The following is a 6,715-nucleotide window of genomic DNA, read 5'->3' on the forward strand; positions in this document are numbered from 1 at the left end:
GGACATATTTATTAAAACGAAAAGTACCTTAATGTCTCCTCGCAGCATTCGCCGCCGCCATCTCGGGACAATCCGGCTTGCGATATCCCTCTTTATGACAATAGTAGCACATTCCGTCATCACTTCTCGGCATTGTGCACTCCCATAATTTGTCGCCCCTCACGCCACAATTGTAACATCTAGACGCACTAGAATCCTATATACCCTTCTGTATACCACCTGTGCTCACACTTGCACCCTTAGTACTCTTACTTGGAGCACCATACGAAACAACCCTTCTCTTACTTGAAGGTTCACTAACTATCGATTGCGAATGCGATTCAAAACCCCTAGGCACGGTGAATAACTCCGCGAACGAGTTCACTTGACCAAGGCTAATCTTGCTCCGCAAGTCATCATTCAAAGTTCAATAGAAATCTCCCATCAACATATTATCCCTTCCGTTATACTCCGGGCAAAAACGAGCCTTCGCCGTAAAGGTCGTCTTGAGAGTATTCAAATCCATAGAACCTTGTTGCAAATTTCACAACTCGTCATGCAATTTCGCCAAATCGGCTTGCGTCCGGAACTCCTCGAAGAATTCCTTCTTAAAATCGTCCCACGATAACCCCATGAATGATTCACCACCAACAATATCAATTTTACCATCCAACCAATCCTTCGCCCTACCCCGCAACAAGCTAGTAGCGAGTCTTGTCCTCTTCTCGGGAGGGCATTCAATAGTACGAAAACACCCTTCGACATCCAAGATCCATGTTGTGCTTATCAAAGGATCTGGTTTCCCGTCATACATTGTAGGTTTAGTCCTCATGAAACTCTTATAACAACGCTCCATTTCACCACTACTCCGAAATACGGAATACTTCCTATCCATTTCTTCTCGTAACGCACCCAATTGCTCCGCAACGGCGGCCGCAACTCTAGCGTTAAACTCATTGTCGCTCGTCTCGATCCCGTTTTTCGTCGTCATTCTAAAGAATGCAAAACGATTAGTCCACGAACGTATAAAACCACACGCACAACACCGCCCCATCTTGCTCAACACTCGTTGTACTTCACTTATAAACACGATTTGCACCCGTAGCAATGATAGCTAGTCATTATTACGCACACACACCGTATCAACTCGTTAGTACAACGACCGCCTCTCTCGATGATATAACCCAACACAAGTAAAAATAATATTACGATACAAGCCACAATCCTAGTTAGTTCACCTATACGCTAAGGCACTAACCAAAATCCCCGTCCGACCCGTTCACCTACAAGTCCCGCAACAAATAAGCACACAATAAAGTCTAAGTCTAGGCACCTATCTCAAGTCGCCTAAATCCCTTAGATCATGCTCTGATACCACTTGAAACGACCCAACTCGTCGTTTTCCGGCCCATAATTTTTTTTCCTTATAATACATTGATATTATTAACATTTAGGTCCCAATTATGTTTTCAAAAACATCTTCATTACAATAGTAAGTTTAATCGACTTTAAAACGTACATGACATAAGTTAAATTACAAAACGGGCATACAACCCAAGACCCGTTTGACATAACCAAAAGGTAAACCTTGACCCGACTAGTTTACTTCTCAACAAAACCGAGCATGGTAATTGGGAAACGATCTACCCAATCTTATGTAATCCAAAAAACAAGTCTTCTAAGCATCACACGCTAGCTCACTAGTCCCGGTACTTACCCTTGCCGCCATCATGCAAACCTATAAAAATAAAGTCAACGAGAGGGTAAGCTAACGCTTAGTGAGTGAGAATATACTACATACATATATATGCATAAAATGGACACGCCAGACAATAATAATCAAGTAGCACATACCGAAGTATCCAAACATAAAGGCAAGCTAATCTAAGCATACCGTACGATCGCTATACAACAAGCTAATAATATCAACAATGTAAGTACACCAAAAATGATATGTACAACGCCATCGACCTACACCCGGAGGGTTAGCTACATCATGACAATACGACAAATATATATATATAACAAAGCGTAAACCAAGGTTAACCCCTTAACCCAATACCAAAAGCCAAATACCAAATACAAAAATGAAGATTGGCCGAAACTACACGAGCCTTAGTACATCCGCACCACACGAGACTACTATCTTCAATACCATTACAACATCGAGGTTGGCTGAAACTACACGAGCCTTAGTAAATCCGCACCATACGAGACCACTACCTCAATAAGATGAGTGAATCAACACGCGTCATTGTGAATCCGCACCACACGTGATTCACCTCACAAATCAAAACCCACATCATCGGGGTTACTTAACCGCAACACAACACCAACCCTTCGCCATCGGGGTTATATAAATTACAACTCAATACCAACCCTTCGCCATCGGGGTTATATACATTACAACTCAATACCAACCCTTCGCCATCGGGGTTATATATAATCCACATCACAAGCCCATGTGATAATGTACACACAAAGTGTGCACCTCACCAAAGGTGGTCAACCAAAATGCACAACCGTGCCAATTGGACCTATTACACAAGTCTATCAAGTCCACCTATATGTAAAGTGAGCTCTATAGTCGAGGATCAGTTCACCCAACCCGTACCCATCCTATACATACATATGCACATAGTATATTGACACTCACTTTGAAGTCTTGATGGATGCAAACCAATATCTGCAATCTCCAATGGAAAGTACCTATTCCATTATCACATAATAAACAATACAATTAGGGTGGATTACAAACCAACCCATATTGACAACTAGTGCAATCTCGACCCAAAAGCACTTCCAAGCACAAACCGCGCCCAAACTAACCAATAATCACTAACACAAGTGAGAATGGTCCTAGTACACCCATCAAACCCAATCACAAGTTAAACACCTATCTTGCCCAAAAAGACACCTAAACCCCAATTTTGACGCATTTCAAAATTAGTCAACCAATTTCACCCAAAAAGGTTCCAACACTCCCATAATCACTAACACTAGTAATTATACCCAAAATCAAAGCCTGATCATGGCCAAAACGTTAACCAACCCAAAACCCGCCACGTATCAATAATAACTGGTCACCATAAACCCACTTCATCATCTAAATGGGTTTTACAACTAACAAGCTCAAAACCCGAACTTGAATATCAAATCATAAAGATGAAATTCGGAGTTGAGACTTACCAATACAACTACAACGTAGCCAAGAATGAGATGAACAACTTTAACACTTGAGCTTTCACCCGAAACAGCTCTTCTTCTTCCCTGATTCGAGATTTCTCTCTCTAAACCTTTTACTCTCTCTCAAGGTTTTGGTGTGTGAGTGGGAGGGAAAGAAAATGAAGAAAATGAGATGGGGATAAGATTTTGGCCAGATATGTGGCCCTCAAACCGTCCACATAGTGAAAAGACCAAAACACCCCCAAAATACCCCTTTAAATTCGAGCTGGAAATCAGATCAGGTCACGTGTCGCGTTTCGCGACAACAGGTCGCGTTTTGCGACAACTAGATTGCGACAAACTCACCCAGAATGCGACAGATTGCTCAGGCCAGGGGGTTTTCAGGGTGTCGCATTTCAAACGCATGTGTCGCATACCGCGATAAGCTGGGACGCGATAAACCTTCACAAAATGTGATGGTTGACCTGATCAACCCAATTTCTAACATTTTAACCTTTTACAGTTGACCACAGTTACAGTTAAATGTTCGAAAGATTAAAGACGCACCTTGGAACATGTGCAAGGAAAAACGGGGTGTTACACGCTTAACTTTATCATCCTCTGCAGCCTTCTAAAACCAAGCCATATCAGTCGATAATTGCAGGTGTCGTCTGCTTATCATACCCGAAGAATCACCAGCTAACACAGTTGGCTGCGGAGTGGTTTGAGCTTGTTCTCGATGTTGTTGATGTTGAGTTGGTGGAGTTTGAGTATTACCACCAGCTGCAGCAGCAGATTAAGAAGATAGATTTACTTTCGGTAGCGACTTTGTTGTTGATGACGAACCACCATCCTTGTCCTTAACCCTAAACATTAAACGCTTTTGCCTTTGTTTGGTAGTCACATTAGGCGTTTCAGCCAGCTTTCGTTTCACCAGCACAGTCTGACTTTCATCAAGAGCTGTCACATCATCCTCATATTAGGAAAGTTTCATTACTTATATTAACACTAATCAAGATAATAATCATAGACCAACTATTATCCCTTAACAGGTTAAGACAAGTGTTGCATATCATTCAATATGTAGGACTTAAAGCATATGCTAGACAAGTGATGTGCAAGGCTAACATCTCAATTCTTAATGTTCAATTCAATTACATGATACATATCAATTTAATCTTACGATGAGGATCAATTAACATGATAATAGATTGAAAAATACATATACTATTAAACATCAAGTAGATCAACTCAAGTTACTAGCTGAACGCTAATCTTTACCCAGTTCTCATGAAATCATTAATCAAACACATCCAAACAGAGGATCTTCGACTAAGCCTAACAATATTAAACTCTATTATATAAGTGTAATTCAAGTTCAACAGATTTATCATTACTAATGTTGTTTAACTTAGTTGCATGCAATCCAATTTAACAAGTTTTATTAACTAGATCTAAACAAATAGCATGAATCGAATAATAGATTGTTGGATTAAGTGTTAATCAATCCTAAAATCAAGTTATTTAATCATTAAGCATGGCAAACAAGCATATTAAAACATAGCAGATTCAAAATAGTTTAAACAATCATCACAGAAACTCAATTTATACAGATCTGTAAAAATCAGGAACTGCACAAAAACAAGCACGAAGTCGACAGCTTTGTGCTAGTCAAGCCGGCGGCTTGGACTGGTGAAGCCGGCGGCTTCATCTGATTCCCAGACAAAGTTAAATTTCGTCCGCGTAGCCACTATGAATGTTTAGTTCATAGTGGTAGACTAACAGATAATAAAAACCGTAAATAAAACGCGATAACAAGAATAAATTGATAAAGACATGTACCTTAAAAGGTAAATTGAAAGATAACTTTGATTGATAACTTGATTACATCTTGGAACTTTGAATATAAACCTAAAACTAAGAGTTTTCGTTTTTGGTGAAAACCCTAAGAGAAAACCGACAAATACCTATACAAACTGATACACGAGGCCTCTATTTATAGTTTTTAAATTCGGTGGCCAACCCGGCGGCTTCAGTGTGAAGCCGGCGGCTTCATTAGGTCGGTTACTCCTTTTTCAAGTTTAACGTAACTAGCAAGTTGGAAAACGCGTAACTGCCTTAGGTCAAGCCGGTGGCTTCATGGTCAAGCCAGCGGCTTCAATGATCTGCAATCTCTTTGATTTCGTTTCCTTTTTTTAACTTTTCTTGGGCTTTAAGTACACGAAACTGGACTCAAGCCGGCGGCTTCAGTAGTAAGCCGGCGGCTTTCTATCTCACGAATTCTTGTGCTATCTACAATGTTCTGGAACTTTCTGAGTTTTGTCACCTAAGCCGGAGCTTCATGGTATTTTCTGCAACTTTTAACTGTTTTTGATCCTGTTTAATACATAACTTAAACAAAAATATTAGAAATACTTTTTTCTCATTTTTACCCATTTTAGTGTGTTTAAGCATTAAAAAGGCTTTAAAATAATAAGATAACTCCTTAAAATGTTATCAAAATTCTGTATAATTTATGAGTTATCAGTTATCTATATATACTTATATATTATTTTAAATTATATATAATTTTCAGTTTATATTTATTATTTAATTTATATAATAATTTCAGTTTTAATTAATATATATAATATAGTATATTAATTATTTAAACTACTTATATTAAATTAACTAAATTAATTAAACATCATAAAAGTATATTAATACTATTAATTATCAAGTTAGAGTTAAACATAAACTACATGTACATGATAATTTAATCACCAAAACCACCACTTTAATTACTAAATTCAGATAAGACCCAAATATTCAAGGAATCATCAAACATGAGCAAAATAACAAACTAAGCATGAATATCATAAGCCTAAACATAATCAAACACAACAATCTTTTAAAAATAACACTCAAATTTCATATTTAAAGTAAAACCTCAAAGCCCTAAACTTTAATTTTTAAAAATAAATGAATATATACCTTGATAGTGGTTATAGAAGGAAGATTTTGTTGTTTTTGGTTTCGTTTTGGCCGAAAATCGAAAGAAATCGCCGGTAGTTTCGAAGTTTTTAGAGAATTTAGTTTTGGTAAAGTGAGAAAGAAAAAGAGGAAATTGTCGTCTTTTTCAGCATTTTTTGCGGACGACGCCTTTCCGGACGATATTTCGTCCGAAAAAAGTTTGGAGGGGAAACGAAACATTGAGCGCCCACCAGAATTTTTGTGAAAAGTGTATTATTGTATTTGTTATTAATTAAAAACTATGTAAATTAATATTAACTTAATTTTTTTAATATTCTATTTATTATTATTTAAAAATTATATTTACTTATATATGGCTATATAAATTAATATTAATTTATGTAATTATTATATTTACTTTTTTTATTTATTATTATTTATAATGAAAAACATACTATTATTTACATAATTAATAATTAATTAAAGATCTTATTATTATTTATCACTTAAAATAATATTATATTTACTTGTATAAATATATATTATTTTATAAATTGATTATTATATTTACATTTATATAAATTATTAATATATAATTTTAGTATCATCATCATCATCA

The sequence above is a fragment of the Rutidosis leptorrhynchoides genome, chromosome 5 (assembly GCF_046630445.1).
Source record: "Rutidosis leptorrhynchoides isolate AG116_Rl617_1_P2 chromosome 5, CSIRO_AGI_Rlap_v1, whole genome shotgun sequence".
In the NCBI taxonomy this organism is placed as follows: domain Eukaryota; kingdom Viridiplantae; phylum Streptophyta; class Magnoliopsida; order Asterales; family Asteraceae; genus Rutidosis; species Rutidosis leptorrhynchoides.